This window comes from Amia ocellicauda, chromosome 14 (assembly GCF_036373705.1).
Source record: "Amia ocellicauda isolate fAmiCal2 chromosome 14, fAmiCal2.hap1, whole genome shotgun sequence".
Taxonomy (NCBI): domain Eukaryota; kingdom Metazoa; phylum Chordata; class Actinopteri; order Amiiformes; family Amiidae; genus Amia; species Amia ocellicauda.
Genome location: NC_089863.1, coordinates 17262641 through 17281425, shown reverse-complemented (window position 1 = coordinate 17281425; position 18785 = coordinate 17262641). Strand labels below are relative to the sequence as shown.

Genomic DNA, 18785 nt, shown 5'->3' with positions numbered 1-18785 from the left:
TCAGAAGATTTACGCAAATTACAAGGATAAACTGGGCAATTAATACAAATCCAGCAAAAATGTACCACCATAGTTCTTACCATTTGATAGTGATAAATTGTATTTTAAATTGACATTAACACAATACCCAATGGTGTGCCGTGAGGACTCCCCAAGTGTGCTGTGAGATTTTTATCCCCTCAAAAATGTTATGTAATTTTTTTGGCAACTTCATAAATCTTTTATCAAATCAAACTTATTCAAAGTTGTGAAAATGTAACATTTAAACATTTACTGTAGACTTTCTTAATGTGACTCTGTAGCTACAGTAGTGACCCTCAGGCACACATACATTCCAACACACCTGTTTAAAATAACTTCATATCTAGCCTACTTTTATAATGGACAAGTTTATCCAACATTTTGCAGCCAAAACAGATGCTGAACCACCGCAAGCTAAGAAAACTAAGTAAGTTGCTAATAGGAATATAATGACGCTTGGATTTTCATGGACAGGGGATGCCCCTGGCCCCGACCAGTGTGGTTTGTCTGCCGAGAGAAACTTGCTAACGCAGCAATGGTACCTAGTTCACCCTAACATATTTTTACATTTAAAACATGAAATAATGTGTCTTTGTAAAGTCTATGCTTATTTTAAAATAATGTATAGACTTCTCACAGTTAAACTGCTTAAATTAACTGTGGATATATTTGTATCGTGCTCAGCTCAGGTGTGCATTCAGTCCGCAAACAAAACATTTCAGTTGTGAAACGTTTCATCAAATAGAATAACACAGAGAGGATAGCATGTTTGATCCCTGTGCTATTGTTTTTCAACAATTGTAATGCCCTTTGTTACATTTAACCACTTAGTTGAATTAACTTGTTATAAGATATTGTGAACTGAACATATTTTGCTGTTAATTTATATTTCCTGCAAGTAGTTTTTAGTGTCTGGTCTTGGTCTGCCTGCACTACATAAATTATTTGTATTAAGTAATTATTTAGTATGTCTGTCAACTTTTTTACCATACCACTAAAGGCCACTTCTTGCACTTCACATATTTGCCCTTTTAATTACTCTTCTACTGACATATTTTAACACGCCATATGCGTGTGATAATAGTTTTAGCAACCCATTGTCATTCAATTAAGACAATACCTAGTATATTCGTTGTTGGTGTGCTGTGAGGGAACCACTGCAAGACAACAGTGATACCTTATTGCCATTAACACAATAGACAATAAACTTCTCCACCCACCTCACCTCCAAAAGTGCTTCAATATGGCTACATCCCCAAACATTTGCCTTAATATGCTAAAATAAAGAAAATGCCTGATTGGACAGAATGGGTACACAACCCCACAAAATCAGTGGAATGCATATTTAACACTGTACATTAAGAAGCCCCTTTTAACCCATTAGCTAAAGTTACTGCTACACTGATAATTAGTTATGGTAACCCTAGCTATCTCGGATTATCTCATTTGAACTTTCAATAAAAAGGACACTCCAAAAAATGGGGGAGGCAGTGGGAGGCTGGAGGTGTAAACAACAAAGTGTTATCACCTCAACAAAATATTATACATGAAAAAAAATACAATGTATTAATGTCTGATCAAGAAGTTATGAGTTATATTATAGTTCAAATATATAAAAATGGGTCAAATTAAAAACAGCACTTATTTGTTCAATACATGGTTGTATGGTAAAAAGGTGCAAAAATGCTTTAACAAGAAAAAACACAAACATTTTATGCTAAAACATAACTTATAACGATCAATAACATAAACAATAAATAACATGAACGATTTGTATTATTTGCACGTACAAGCTTTTTCTCTCTAGCTGGTCAGCGCACGAAAAAGCAAAACAACAAAAGGAAAAATGGCGATGTACCTTTTTCATTTGTCCTATGTTCAGTTATAACTGTTTTCCCAGTCTGGAAATCCCACACTGATCTTACTTCTTTGTAATTTATTATTTTATTTATAATGGCAACTGAACCACAAAATATGTTTTGACATTGCTGCATCGAAGCAAGGAAATGGAGTCCCAAATGTCTTAAATACAAGGAGTTGTGGAGACGAAAGGGACATTGGATTTTTTATTATTATTAGATTTCTTAACAGACACCCTTATCCAGGGTGATTTACAATTGTTACAATACACTCACCTAAAGGATTATTAGGAACACCATACTAATATTGTGTTTGACCCCCTTTCGCCTTCAGAACTGCCTTAATTCTACGTGGCATTGATTCAACAAGGTGCTGAAAGCATTCTTTAGAAATGTTGGCCCATATTGATAGGATAGCATCTTGCAGTTGATGGAGATTTGTGGGATGCACATCCAGGGCACGAAGCTCCCGTTCCACCACATCCCAAAGATGCTCTATTGGGTTGAGATCTGGTGATTGTGGGGGCCAGTTTAGTACAGTGAACTCATTGTCATGTTCAAGAAACCAATTTGAAATGATTCAACCTTTATGACATGGTGCATTATCCTGCTGGAAGTAGCCATCAGAGGATGGGTACATGGTGGTCATAAAGGGATGGACATGGTCAGAAACAATGCTGAGGTAGGCCGTGGCATTTAAACGATGCCCAGTTGGCACTAAGGGGCCTAAAGTGTGCCAAGAAAACATCCCCCACACCATTACACCACCACCACCAGCCTGCACAGTGGTAACAAGGCATGATGGATCCATGTTCTCATTCTGTTTACGCCAAATTCTGACTCTACCATCTGAATGTCTCAACAGAAATCGAGACTCATCAGACCAGGCAACATTTTTCCAGTCTTCAACTGTCCAATTTTGGTGAGCTTGTGCAAATTGTAGCCTCTTTTTCCTATTTGTAGTGGAGATGAGTGGTACCCAGTGGGGTCTTCTGCTGTTGTAGCCCATCCGCCTCAAGGTTGTACGTGTTGTGGCTTCACAAATGCTTTGCTGCATACCTCGGTTGTAACGAGTGGTTATTTCAGTCAAAGTTGCTCTTCTATCAGCTTGAATCAGTCGGCCCATTCTCCTCTGACCTCTAGCATCAACAAGGCATTTTCGCCCACAGGACTGCTGCATACTGGATGTTTTTTCCTTTTCACACCATTCTTTGTAAACCCTAGAAATGGTTGTGCGTGAAAATCCCAGTAACTGAGCAGATTGTGAAATACTCAGACCGGCCCGTCTGGCACCAACAACCATGCCACGCTCAAAATTGCTTAAATCACCTTTCTTTCCCATTCAGACATTCAGTTTGGAGTTCAGGAGATTGTCTTGACCAGGACCACACCCCTAAATGCATTGAAGCAACTGCCATGTGATTGGTTGATTAGAAAATTGCATTAATGAGAAATTGAACAGGTGTTCCTAATAATCCTTTAGGTGAGTGTATATTGCATTATTTTTTACCCACTTATACAGCTGGGTATTAACTGGAGCAAACTAGATAAAGTACCTTGCTTAAGGGAACAAAAGCAACCCATGGATCAAACCCATCACCCTGTGTTCCAGAGTCTGGAGCCCTAACCACTACTCTACACTACTGCCCTCCACACTCATGTGTTACATCTTCCAGTCCTATTCCTCCCATAATGTAATTATAGTGGACATTTTTGTTACCTGCATGTATTACCTTGCATTTGTCCACATTGAATTTCATCTGCCAGGTGTCGGCCCACAACTGAATATTATCTAAGTCTCTCTGAATAGCCTGTGCTGCAGAGATTGTATCTGCTGAGCCACCTATTTTAGTATCATCTGCAAGTTTGCTAACTATCCCAGAGTCCAGATCGTTAATATAGATTAGAAAAAGCAAAGGCCCTAGTACTGATCCCTGTGGAACTCCACTAACAACCTCACTCCAGTTAGAAGCGACTCCTCTAATCGACACCCTCTGTTTCCTATACATCAACCAGTTCATAATCCATCTACTTGCATTACCCTGAATGCCTACAGCTTCCAATTTGAGGATCAGTCTTTGGTGTGGAACCTTATCAAAAGCTTTTTGGAAATCTAAGTATATCATATCATATGCTTTCACATGATCTACAGCTGCAGTTGCATGTTCAAAAAATTCTAATAAATTAGTAAGACATGATCTGCCTCGTCTAAACCCATGTTGACTATCTCCAAGAATATGGTTTTAGTTCAAGTTACTTTTGATTTTAAATTGCTTATCATTGACCTTGACTGGCCTTGCCCTAAGAGGCTCCCGGCCTTGGCCTCGGCTTGGCCTTGTGGCTCCATGCCTCAACCTTGGCCTTGGCCTTTTGAGTCCCGGCCTTGAATCCAAGACTGGGTTAAACACACACCCGCTACTGGAAAAAGGAAGAGCAGGCAAATCCCAGACATTCTCAGATATTTAAAAAATCTTCCAGAGATTAAAGGACGAAAAAAAGGACATGTCCGGTAAAAACTGTATGTATGGTAACCCTAAGCTAGTATAGCTTATCTATCATCATTCATCAAATTGTCAATGTTGTCGCAGAAATAAAAATCAAGATAGCAAGAGTATATAACCCTTTGCAGTCCTATGCGGATTGGATCTGACATTGTAAAAATGTGGTTGCAGTCCTGTATCCGACGCAGTCCGACATCTCTTTAAACGCGTCTTTTGCATAGAAAAAGCAGATTCTCCTCCGGAAAAAGCCGAGCACAGGCTTCAGCAGCATTTGAAACATCGCGATAAGTTGGAAAACACTAAAAACTTGTGGGCTAATTATAAAGCCCCCCCTGCGAAAGTCTGCAGGCTACAGTCAGAAAACAGCGCGCACAACTGTTACAGATGTTAGAATAAGCAAACAGTGAAGCAAATAGTTATTTAGATGGAGGAAGAGATGAGACTATATTATGCCAAGCCGTTGTGACATTTAATCCATAATTGCTGATATCAGGAATACAATTGTTGATGTCAAGAATTATATTGCTGATATTGATAATTAAATTGCTGATATCAAGAATGATCTGGTATTTTGATATCAGAAATTGAATTCTTCATATCAAAAATGCATACTAAATAGCATCCAGTTCTATTTGTTCTATTACTAAAGGGTACAAAATGTGAAAACTTAAAATGTATTTACTACTTTTGTAACTGAACTACTCAAAACTCGATTCAATTCGGTTGAACCCGGTTGAAAGGTTTTATTAAATACTATGAAATAACAAAGAATATATTGAAAGTTGTACAGGAATTATTACACAGACTGTAATGCAATATTATATTAATAATATGCAGTTATAATACAGCTGCGCTGTATGTAGCCTATAGCCGACTTCGTATATTAGTTTATGCCAACATAGTATATTATTAGTATACCGGGCAGGTTTACTTAACCACAAATCGTTTTGCTTTACATTTCAAATAGTTACGTTTTTGTTTGTGACATTGATAAAATGTAATTTATTAATAATACTCTGGTGTACACTGGTGAAATGTATACCACAGCTAACCAAAATATAATTAAAATAAGAACCAGTGTAGAAATTGTCGGTTGAAAGGGGGACTAAATCATTTAAAGATATCTGCAAATCATTTAGAGATATATTTAAAAAGCACCTTATTTAGATATCTCTAAATCGTTTGCAGATATCTGTAAATAATTTAAAGATATCTTTAAATGATTTAGAGATATCTTTAAATATTTGAAGATATATTGAAATGCATTTAGAGATATCTCTAAATGATAATTTGGCTTGCCATACTATGTTGGCATAAACTAATATACGAAGTCGGCTATAGGCTACATACAGCAAAATTGTATTATAACTGCATATTATTCATATACTATTGCATTACAATCCCAGCTGGGTAATAATTCTTGTAGAACTTTCAATATATTCTCAGTTATTTAATAAAACCTTTCAATCGAGTTATGAGTAGTTCAGTTACAAAAGCTGTCAATACATTGTAATTTTTCACATTTAGTTCCCTTTAGTACGGTACTATCCATATGAAGTCCGTATCTGGAGCAGGACTAAGTTAGTCGCGTACTTAGTCTCCTCCAGAGGCAGCAGCAGTGATTTTGGGGCTCGTTGCAATGCAGAGCTTGTTTAGTCCGCAGCTGGATACGAATTCAGCCGCCGACTTTGTTGCAATGGGTATTAAATGTGAACTAGTTTAGTACGGAGCTGCGCACTAACCACGGGATCATCTACACTTAGTACGCAGCTTTCAGTTCGATGCACTTGAACCAGAGGGTCTGCAGTCAGCAGTGCTGACCAATGCCAGCGCCTCGAGTCCTGTGTGGGCGTGCGGGGGTGGCAGGACCGCAGGGAGGCTGGGTTTCATAACAGCGCTTTTCAGGGGCCGGAGGTCCAGTCGAATTTCAATTTCGAGTTTCAGAGGAACAGAAGAGGAGGTGATGGAAAAAGAAAAAGAGAAAGGGAAAGGGACAGAGACACCGGGAGAGTAAGCAAACCCTCGCGTTTTCTGTATGATCGTTAACAACACTAAAACTGAATACATAAATCAACAAAACGTTGTGTTGCGATATATTTAACATTAATGTACTTATATAGTTACCCCCCTTCCCTTTATTCTAAATAGCATATTGTATGCAAAGTCAGGGTTAAAGTTAGGGAATCTTTAAATGTTTAAATGTCTAAGTTTAAAAGTTGATTTTCAATGGAAGCAGTGTTTAATGCAGCTGTCCTCAAAGTGGGGTCGCATAGCCACCCAGCTAAAAATGTCTCTAGTAGTGCACTGATTAACCATATCAAGGTCAAGTTGAAGCTGAAAATTTGGGAACATTTAAAAATAGGCTGGATAGGATCCTTGGATCACTTAGTTATTAATGGACACCAAACCAGCACGATGGGTTGAATGGCCTCCTCTCGATTGTAAACTTTCTTATGTTGTTAAGTCAGCGGAGCCTGGATTGCAGTCTTGTGTGGGTTAGAGAATTTAGTGAATTGGCCGAATTTTTAAGATTGAAATATTTTTCATTTTCAAAATGTGCTTGGATAATTATAAAAAATAATAGTGGACGTTATGATTGCGGAAAAAATCGAATACACCCACGAAACTAAATGTTCATGATCTACACTCTTAGAACAAATGTGTTAAAAACAACACACGATGTGTTGTTTTTTTAACACATTACTCAGTGTGATTAAGGACAACACATGTTGTGTTAAAGTTAACACAATCTGTGCGTAGGAATATTAGCACAAATAATGTGTTATTTCATGAACACTGTAATATGTTAGTTTTACTCAGCACGTTGGCTTAAAGATAAACAAAATATTAATTTAACAAAGGAAACTATGTGGTAGTTGTTTAATGTAAACAGATAAACCTTAATATGAATTATTACTATTGCAAACATGTAGCAGATGTCTGTCTTATTAAGTAATTTATTCAGTACAAAACAAAATTACAATCAATTTATGTAAGACATAGTACAGTATATAAAATGCAATCATTTGACTTAATTTTACTTATTTACCCTAAAGATGCTTTTCTGAAAATTAGTTATATCATGTAAAATAATTCATAATACAATAATTTGTAACATGATCATGTATCCGTTTCTATGTTTGATTAAACGATGGATTATTATTTTAAATCTCTCTATAAATTACAGTCCCCCTGAGACACAATACAGAAACACACTGTAAGGCACTGCGGATGACCCGGGTCTCCTGCGTCACTGAGGACTGGCTGCACAATATTACATTACCGGCATATTGTACTTTAATATTATTGTTTAATAGTGGCTGTGTAACTATTACTATACTACTACTATAAGCTGTCCTCCTACAAAATGTGGAATCGCCCACGTAACACTAGACCCATTGAAAACAATCTCGTCTACACGTAATATCTACGGAAGAGAAAACACAAGACTGACTCATGATAAACCCGGACTTACACGTTTAAATGTCGAGTTTCAAAGTCGATATTCGCAGTGTTTTTGTTTCACATGGTCCAGGGCTCTTCCGCGGTATTAATTAAGGACATAAGAAAGTGTGCAAACGAGAGGAGGCCATTCCACCCATCCTGCTCGTTTGGTGTCCATTAATAACTAAGTGAAAAATGATTTTGTTACAACTAAAACAGAGGATTAAGACAAACTGGGGATTAGGGGCCTGCAAACTGCGGCTATTTAAGACCTAGGGGCCTTGTTGTTTTTATTTATATATTTATTTATTGCCAGCATATATTTAGTTAGTAGTTTTTTGGTTGTCTTTTCATTCAGATGTCTAAAACTTGTTCAGTGGTAGTTTAATACTAGAATTTCAAATGAGGTTACCTAGTAATAGTACTAGCATCACAACCGGTGAAATGGACCAATATAGTAAATATGGTAATTTAAATTACCAACTCAGGCATAAGTTACCTGAAAACGGCTAATTCTAGTACCAAAATTGTGTGTATTGTAGGTGCAGGTGTATTTTTCTGTGTCTGATGTTGTTTGTGTGACAGACCTGTCTTGACCATGATGTGATTTGTCAGATCTGATTTGTGCAATACAAATATTTTATTAGCTTTTATTTAGTTTTATTTAGATAAATACTGGAGATGCATGTACGCCCTCTGCCCCTCACTTTTAAGTGGGTGTTATGTTTTGGTCACATGGGGGTCCATGAAGAATGGGCTCTCATAGGAAAGGTACGTGGTTCAAAAAAGTTGAGAACCACTGGTTTAATTAGGCTTTTCACTGTCAATGCCACCATCACCATCACCCCAAAGCCCCATCTGCAAATTGAGAGACCGTTTGATGTGAATATCCAACTTGTTACTAGAATAGACCTGATGTGTATCTTTTATACATATTTTCAGTGCTAAGCCAACTCAAATGCAACCTCCACGAAGGAAAAAAGCAGGTAAGAACTATCCAGTAGTTTAACTGAAATCATGTTGATCATCTTAATATGAGTAACCATGAGGGATGTAACTTCTCTTCTCATGCTGTGCCAGGATATAAAGAATATCCCCATCTACTATTGATGAACATAAATAACATCTGAAAGTACAAATAATGTATTCGAGTAGTTTTAACTTTATAATAATAATAACTATTATTATTAATAATAATTATTATTATTATTTTTATTGCATATGCAGAAAAAATAGATTACATTTACTTATCTTTAGGAGTTAATGTGTATGTTGGGGCTGGAGTCTCACTCTCCTGTACTAAAGACTCTGTGACTGTTGTGTTTATATTGCCAGTTGCTCCATCCAGGTTTCCATAGTAACTCCTGTAGATTCCTACACTAATCATAATGCCTCCGAGCAAAGATCTCTGTTCTAAGTTATTATTATTATTTATTTATTAGCAGACAGCCTTATTCAGGGTGACTTACAAAATATAAGAGCTCTGTTACTCAGAGAGGGGGCTGCCCCTGCTTCTGGTGTTCTGTTCTGTAGATGGAGGTGTAATTTTGTTGTAGAGATTCTGGCCACTTGTACATGCATTCAGATTTATAGACAAGAATACGGCATTTTGGGTGGGATCTGTGTAGGAATAATATAATAATCATAGATTACCTGCTCAGTTTAAGCTCTAACCCCCTTTATTATTCTCATGTCAGGACCTGTCACACAGATCCAAGATGCCCCCCAAGGAGGGAGGGAAACAGGCAAGTTTCATTTTCATAAACAACCTACATATACAGACTAGTGTCCTGTCCTGGGTGTATTCCTGCCTTGTGCCCTATGCCTGCCAGGATCAGTTCCGGCTTCCCCGCGACCCTCACTAGCATAAGTGGTTTCGAAGATGGATGGATGGATGGACCTACATATACAGGACACCATATTTGTGTAAATAATTACAGAGGCATCTGTCACAATAATATGAAGGCAATGCCTTAGTAAAATGGTAGTGTTAAATGTGGACTACTTCAGACATAAATAGTCTATTAAGTTCCCCTGATTAAGAGCCAATATCATATATGAAACTCAAATACATTAGTCTGATACCTACTCAGTCACTAACAAACTTGACTATTGTGACTCCATTTGAAACCTTGAATGCTTCCTAATATTATAGGGGTTACTCCCTTTCCTGTAGGATGGAAAAGAAGAAACAGAAAATGATCCATCCATCTATCCATCCATTTTTAATATCCGCTTCCTCACTACAAGGCCACAGTGAGCTGGAGCCTACCCTGGCATGCACAGGGTGCAAGGCAGGGCATACCCTTGGACACCAGTCCAAAAGGAGAATTAGGAAAAACTTTTTTTCTTTTAGGGACTCTTTGAACGTTGTGTTTCTATTGCTAGGTGCTCCATCCAGGTTTCCATAGTGACTCCGACAGACAGCTAAACTGACCATAGTGAAACCTTAAGGTAACCTGTTCTCAGTTATGAGGATTGAATGTATCCTGTTTATCGTATTTTATCCAACAGATTCAGAGATTGGGGGAAGATATAAAAACATCAATGATCACACTCAATACCTGATTGAACTGGGAACTCAGCATTTTCATGACAAGTTAATTGACAAGAAGGATGGCAATTCTCACATGAGGACAGTGGACCCTGTGAGTACATGGCAGTCGACAAACCTGATTGGCAACAGGTGTACGGACACTGAACCAGCAACTGAGACTACTGAGGACTCAAGAGACCTTCCCTTGAATAAAGCACCCAGTGATCTGGAAGAGAAAAGTAAATCTGGTGAGTGTGAATGAAAGTGCATATTTACAGTTCTAAGCAGACACTCTCCTGAGGTCAGGATACATGTGTGCAGGGCTGGTGTCTTTCAGCTTGCTGCCTGTCTGAGCTGGCTCAGGGCATGTCAGACTCTTTGGGTTGAGAGTGTAACATTGCATGACACAGGACTGTTGACATCACTGGAGCAGCTGAGAGCCCAGATGGAATGAAAGCAGAAGATCCTCTCTACTCAGAGGACTCCCCACCACCATCGACAGAGCACCATGCCTACTCTAATTTCTGGGGGGAAACGCTGTGATGATATTGAAGTATAAAGTATTAAGATAATTCAGAGATTGCATCAGAGACAGAAAATCTATCAATGGAGAGGTTTTAATTATTTGGCTGGAGTAAATATTAGGCCATTTTAAAGCACACACACTACATACCTACACCAGCATTCACAAATTCGGGTATTTGCGAGGTAGACATGAAATTTGAATGTACAAATACAAAACAGAAAATAATTGAATGCATAAGTAATCACCCCCCTCAGTCAATATTTGGTAAGGGCACCTTTGACAACAATTATAGCCATGAGTCTATGTGAATATGTCTCTACCAGCTTTGCACATCTGGACACAGACACTTCTTGCTCATTATTCTTTGCAAAATTGCTCAAGCTCCATCAAGTTGGATGGGGACCTTTGTTGAACATCAATTTTCAACTCATTCCACATATTCTCAATTGGATTGAGGTCCAGGCTTTGACTGGGCCACTCCAGGACATTGACCTTTTTGTTTTTAAGCCAATCCAGTGGGGCTTTGGCTGTATGTTTGGGGTCATTGTCCTGCTGAAAGATTAATCTTCCCAGGTCTCTTGCAGACTTCAGCAGGTTTTCTTCTAGGATTTCTCTGTACTTTGCTGCATTCATTTTGCCCTCTATCTTTACAAGGTTTCCAGGCCCTGAAGCAGAGAAGCATCCCCATAGCATGATGCTGCCACCACCATGCTTCACAGTAGGGATGGTGTTCTCAGGATGTGCGATATTAGGCTTGTGCCAAATGTAGAGCTTAGCATTTAGGCCAAAAAGCTCTATTTTAGTCTCATCAGACCATAGAATCTTCCCCCATTTGGTCTCAGAGTCTCCCACATGCCTTCTGGCAAACTCTAGTTGAAATTAGATGTGAGGTTTTTTCTCTCCCATAAAAGCCACTTTTGTGAAGCACCCGTTGTTGCAGTTGCAGTCTGCACAGTGTCTCCCAGCTCAGCCATGGAAGACTGTAACTCCTTTAGAGTTGCCATAGGCCTCTTGGTGGCCTCCCTGACTAGAGCCCGTCTTGCCCAGATTTTTGAGGACGGCCTGATCTATGCCGATTCACAGTTGTGCCATATTCTCTCCACTTCTTAATAACAGACTTTTCTGTGCTCCGGGGGATTTTCAATGCCTTGGAAATGTTCTTATATCCTACCCCTGATTGGTGCTTTTGAAGAACCTTATTCCAGATGTGTTCTGAATTTTTAGAGCTTTTCGACTTTTCATTTATATACTATCCAGCTAAACATCAGCGTTTGTTAAGATTTTTCTTAACAAGTGTAATGGAAAAAAACAGCACACAAACTATCTTTGTATTTTCTTCCTTTTATAAAGAAATACATACAATTAATTCTACAACTGATCGTTTCTGTACTTTTTGATACATACTGATTTTAACAGACTGTTAGCTGACCACAAAAAAATACCTTTTGCATCATCTTAAGTTAAGAATAGTAATATACACTGATGTTCCTTGATGTAAGGGGAAAGAACAAAAGAGGGAAAAGGACAGTAGAGAAAGAAAAAGCATGATATATTTATTGAAATGTGTACACACACACATATATACACAGTATATATATAGTAACAAATACACAGACATTTATATTTTACACAGACATATACAGATACATACATGCATATTTATTAATATTCATATATAAAGTAAATTTGTGGAAGGGAGAGCAATCTGAGCTTTTACACATAACTATACTAACCTCCGATTCCCTCCCATTGACCATATATATAAAAAAAGGCAGAGAGTGGAATTGATCAAGAGCGAATCAAATAAAAATAAAATATATCGAAAATCGCCTACTAATAAAAGGTGATAGCATTCCCAAAGCCTAATTGTTTGGCTTTTTACCCAACCACTATCTTCTCTTAGCTGTACCTCACCTTATGGAACTAGTCCCAAAAACTTTCTGCATGTGAGCAACCCTTGAAACAAGTTAAATATAATTAATTCTTCAAAGGGATTACAATACAGAGGGAAGAGGATAAATAGGTGGGGGAGGTTCTATTAATGTAACAACTGTGAGCTGTGAGGTGAGCTAGCGGGCTGCTTGGCACTCGATGATGTTCTGATCTTTTCGACACTTGGTGCATTGGAACAATGGTCCAAGACGTGTTCCAAAAACACTGCTGTTCATGTGATACTGGGTATTGAAACTGTCACGTGATATTAAATGAAACCTGTTCCATTTCATGTCACAAACAACTGTGTCCGGTTATAAAAATGAGGTGGCAAAACCAGACACTTTGAATGCACAGTGTCACTTTGTTGTGAAAGAGATTTGCAAGATCACAGAGAGATTGTGAGAATTAGCTGTGTAAAAATTGTTTATAGTTAGCCTAGTTAGTTAATTCTCTCTATTAGATAGAGCAAACAAGAGAACAAGATTGATTCTGAACTACTCCAAATTTCCATCCTTGTATGAAACTATATTGGAAGAATACGGGTCTATTTCTACAGCAAAAACCTTCATTCAATGTTATGTCATCCTGATAATGCGACCACCGCATTACCGCTCGTCCACAGAAATGTGCTTGATACAGAAGAACAGATTTCCAAGATTATCAATAGCTACTGTGACTGCAGCTGCCAGCTGATGTCATTGTAGAGTAAACGTGTGCGTTTCATGAAGCCTTGACTCAAATGTTTCAATTGTTCCACCCACCACTAGTGTGAGCTGAAACCTAGGAGGCAGAAACAAAATAGATAAAGCATATCATTTAAATAAACCCCACAGAAAACCACCAGCACATTGACCTGACACAAAATTGAAATGCTCCACCAGTCTCACTCTCTACATCCCACACTTGGGAGCAGAGGCTCCTTAAAAAGGGTGTGGTACCAGTCCAGGGGGATAATTAACTGATTGGTCAACCATACAAGATACAGCAATGTGTTTGCATTCTCATGCCAATCAGTCAATTAAGCCTCCTGGACCAGCACACCTGAAGAGGCAGTCCATGTTGCAGGGGGAGCTCACCCTGTCAGAAGAGTCATTCTGTAATACTGCTATATAGTATCAAGCATACCACAAGCAGGTAAGCACTCCAAACTATCAGTTCAAGAAACAATCATCAGCCATGCAAACAATACATTCCCCCATTCTTTCTTGTTTTTGTAAAACTACACAAAAATAAGAACAAAATACATATACACACATACAAAAAAATAGTACTAACAGGTCACAATCCAGGGAGGGGGTTGCAAAACAGGGCTGTGCCTGTATGTTTAATACTTAATAAAACAAAACAAAACAGAATACAAAACCTAGCTCCCAGATTAAATACAGATTGGGTTTGTCTTACTTTCTAGCTATGTTTTTTTTCTCTCATCTCTTTTTTCCCCACTTTGCAGAAAGAACATTGCTTCACCATGAAGAAAATGTTATTAACTCTCTATTAATTTCCTTTCTGCTGTAGGAAGTCCCAAAACCATCAAGGATTTAATTATGGATGCCCTGGACAAACTATCCACAGAAAATCTAAAAAGATTTAAGAACAAGTTGTGAGATATTCATATTTACAATTTTAAACCAGCTTATGTTAATGATGAAATGGATAGAGATGACCTTTCAAGACTTATCATCAGGAGGTGCAAGAAGAGTAATGCAGTAAATTTTACTGTTGAAGCTCTCAAAGCAATTAAGTGCAATGAGGAAGCTAAGATTCTGAACAATGAACAAATATATGGTGAGTGTGATTAAATTAAACACTGTAAAGAGCAGGCACTGCATCACTCCTGCTACTGTCAATCACTCAGCAAGTATGAAATCCTATTCCAGTCTGTACCATGTGACCTCCTCCTCACACAGACCAAATGTATCTGTTCCTATCACTGCTCAGTTACTGGGATTTTCACGCACAACCATTTCTAGGGTTTACAAAGAATGGTGTGAAAAGGGAAAAACATCCAGTATGCAGCAGTCCTGTGGGCGAAAATGCCTTGTTGATGCTAGAGGTCAGAGGAGAATGGGCCGACTGATTCAAGCTGATAGAAGAGCAACTTTGACTGAAATAACCACTCGTTACAACCGAGGTATGCAGCCAAGCATTTGTGAAGCCACAACACGTACAACCTTGAGGCGGATGGGCTACAACAGCAGAAGACCCCACCGGGTACCACTCATCTCCACTACAAATAGGAAAAAGAGGCTACAATTTGCACAAGCTCACCAAAATTGGACAGTTGAAGACTGGAAAAATGTTGCCTGGTCTGATGAGTCTCGATTTCTATTGAGACATTCAGATGGTAGAGTCAGAATTTGGCGTAAACAGAATGAGAACATGGATCCATCATGCCTTGTTACCACTGTGCAGGCTGGTGGTGGTGGTGTAATGGTGTGGGGGATGTTTTCTTGGCACACTTTAGGCCCCTTAGTGCCAATTGGGCATCGTTTAAATGCCACGGCCTACCTGAGCATTGTTTCTGACCATGTCCATCCCTTTATGACCACCATGTACCCATCCTCTGATGGCTACTTCCAGCAGGATAATGCACCATGTCACAAAGGTCGAATCATTTCAAATTGGTTTCTTGAACATGACAATGAGTTCACTGTACTAAACTGGCCCCCACAGTCACCAGATCTCAACCCAATAGAGCATCTTTGGGATGTGGTGGAACGGGAGCTTCGTGCCCTGGATGTGCATCCCACAAATCTCCATCAACTGCAAGATGCTGTCCTATCAATATGGGCCAACATTTCTAAAGAATGCTTTCAGCACCTTGTTGAATCAATGCGACGTAGAATTAAGGCAGTTCTGAAGGCGAAAGGGGGTCAAACACAGTATTAGTATGGTGTTCCTAATAATCCTTTAGGTGAGTGTATATATATATATATATATATATATATATATATATTGCATGGCAGTAGGAATATTCATACTGCCTCTACGTAGCACAGGAGCATCCTACTCAACTGAGCAGTACAGGGTGGAGAGCTCCACTGTGCTGACAACTTAAAATGTCGTACAAACAAACTATATACACCACGGAGCGCAGGAACCAACTCATGCGCCACCCACGGAACACAGGAGCAGTTGACGCCTGCTGATTAGACCAGCTAACGCAGGGCAACATTAGCTCTGCTGTGCTGACAAATGAACTGTATACACAGCGGAACATGAGAGCCTGCTCAAGTGCTTACTGCTGAGGACAGCAGCAGCGGACTTTTGCTCTATGGCACACAGCCAGAGCAGGCCAGAGACCTGCTGACCAAGGAACTATGTACACAGCGAGGCAGCGAACAACTCAAGTGCCTTCAGCTGGGAACAGCAACAGTGAGCTGCAGTCTACACAGGCTTGAGCGGAGCCACAGTCCTGCTGTTTACATGTTATATATACATAGCAGGGTAAAGGCTAGACGCCTGCACCACTGCAACACAATGCAATGATGAACGAACTATATACAGGGTGGCCTCGTAAGGCAACATACCTGGAGGCCGCATAACAGACCCTGGAACACATCGACAGGCTGTCAGCAAGTCCAGGAGCAGCTCGCGTGGGTGCTTGACTGGAAGGCATAGTTCGGTGGAAGGGAAGACACGGTTCAATAGCTCCATCGGAATGCGCTTAACAGGGGTAGACTGGGAGAGGAAATCAGGAGCTGGAGCCCGTGGGCTACTGGGGCTCGACTGCAGCCAACACCGGGTTCCCAATGGAAGGGACCGGTCACATCACATCCAACCTGTAGAACCGGGCAAATGTAAGCTGTGAGCTCCAAGCTGCAGCCGCACAAATGTCTGCCAAGGGTGTGCCTTGAAAAAGGGCCCACGATGTGGCAACGCCTTAAGTTGAGTGGGCCACCTGGTGTTCAGGCTCCGGGGTCCTGGTGGACTCATAGGCCATGGTAATGGTGTCCACAATCCAATGCGAGAGGCGCTGCTTTAAAAGTGCCTGGCCCTGTGTCTGCGCTCCATAAGACACAAACGGTTGGTCTAAGTGCCGAAAGTCCTTAGTGCTTTCCAAATAGCACCTGAGGCACACAGGGCAGAGCAGGTGAAGCCGACTCTCTTGCTCTGAAGCGAAGGGAGGAGGATGAAAAGCCATTCTTTTTTATATTTCTTGGCAGACGCCCTTATCCAAAGCAACTTACAACATAAGTGCAAAACAAAGTGCAAAAATACAGTTAAGTACAAGGCATCAATCATTACAAATTCAAGTTAACTAAAACATAGTAATACAAAATACATTTTACAAATTCCAATTTACAATTTACACAAGTACAGTAAGTGAGGTCCTACATCCTGGACGGTGAAAGCTAAGTACTGTCAAGATGTAGGGTCATAGTCAAGGGCAACGGGAAAGGGACCCAGGAGGAAAACATTCAAAAGCACAAGGGTCATAATAAAACTGTGAATTGCTATCTAGCAGGGATAAAAGGACTAATATTACAAGTACTGTCGGAAAAGATGTGTCTTGAGTAAGCGCCGGAATGAGGTCAAGGACTCTGCCATTTTGACTTCGGTGGGCAGGTCGTTCCACCATTTAGGGGCCAAGGATGAGAAAGAGCGGCTCTGGAGGAAGGAGAGTGGAGAGGAGGCAGAGTTAGTCCTCTGGCACTGGAGGAACGCAGTGGTCTGGAGGGGATGTATGGAGAGATGAGGGTCTGAAGGTAGCTGGGTGCAGTGTGGTCGAGACAGCGGTAGGTGAGGGTCTTGAACTGAATGCGTGCCGGTATCGGGAGCCAGTGGAGGGAGCGGAGCAGTGGAGTAGCGTGTGTGAATCGGGGCAGAGAGAATACCAGACAAGCCGCAGAGTTCTGGATGAGCTGGAGCGGCGGGTAGTAGATGCAGGCAGGCCGGCCAGGAGGGAATTGCAGTAGTCCAGACGGGAGAGGACCAGGGACTGGACGAGCAGCTGAGTCGAGTAGTCGGTGAGGAAGGGACAGATCCGGCGTATGTTGCTCAGGAAGAATCTACAGGTGCGTGTCAGCGTGGTGATGTGCTGGGTGTAGGAGAGCGCAGGATCGAGTGTGACTCATAGATTTTTAGCGGAAGAAGAAGGAGTGTGGTGGATTCCAAGGGGATCGAGATGGGGAGGTCAGCAGAAGGTGAGGAAGAGTGGGGGAAAAACATGAGATCCGATTTGGAGAGGTTGAGCTTGAGGTGGTGTGAGTGCATCCAGGCGGAGATAGCAGACAAGCAGGAAGAGATGCGAGAGGGTATGAGAGGGTTGGAAGAGTGAAAAGACAGGAAGATCTGGGCATCATCAGCGTAGAAGTGGTAGGAGAAACCATGGGAAGCGATGAGGGGGCCCAGGGAGCGAGTGTAGAGAACAGGATCGGGCCCAGGACGGAGCCTTGGGGAACGCCTGTGAGGAGAGGTTTGGGGTGGATGAGGAGCCTCACCATGTCACTTGGTAGGACCGGTCACTGAGGTAGGAGGAGAACCAGGTGAGAGCAGTCCCAGAGATTCCAAGGTCAGCAAGGCAGGAGAGGAGGATGGAGTGATCAACGGTGTCATATGCTGCGGAGAGGTCAAGGAGGATGAGGACTGAGGAGAGGGAGGCTGCCCGAGCACAGCTGAGGGAGTCAGTGACAGCCAGGAGAGCTGTCTCAGTGGAATGAGCTGTGCAGAAGCCGGATTGCAGAGGATCAAGGAGTGAGTGTTGGGACAGAAAGTCAGAGAGCAGATGGTGGACCACCCGCTCGAGAGTCTTTGAGAGGAAGGGGAGTAGGGAGACAGGGCGGTAGTTCTGAGGAGAGGTGGCATCGAGGGTTGGTTTCTTGAGCAGTGGGATGACAGCAGCTTGTTTAAATGCAGAGGGGAAACAGCCAGAGAGGAGTGAGGAGTTGAGGAGGGAGGAGGTGAAGGGGAGAAGATCAGGAGCGGTCACTTGGAAGAGGCGAGAAGGGAGAGGGTCCAGG

General features: G+C 40.8%; 2 long non-coding RNA genes across 2 annotated transcripts in view; both read left to right on the top strand.

Moving 5' to 3' along the window:
* Positions 1-6255: 6255 nt before the first annotated feature.
* On the top strand, positions 6256-9570 carry LOC136767971 (uncharacterized). The gene is made up of 3 exons (XR_010821918.1): positions 6256-6391; positions 8768-8811; positions 9523-9570. It is a non-coding gene; the product is annotated as an uncharacterized LOC136767971 (long non-coding RNA).
* A 772-nt stretch (positions 9571-10342) lies between these two features.
* LOC136767959 (uncharacterized) overlaps positions 10343-18785 on the top strand; it is a 37366-nt gene continuing 28923 nt past the window's right edge. Inside the window, exons 1-2 of the long non-coding RNA XR_010821906.1 lie at positions 10343-10609; positions 14338-14607. This is a non-coding gene — a long non-coding RNA (uncharacterized LOC136767959). The remainder of the gene's footprint in view (positions 10610-14337; positions 14608-18785) is intronic.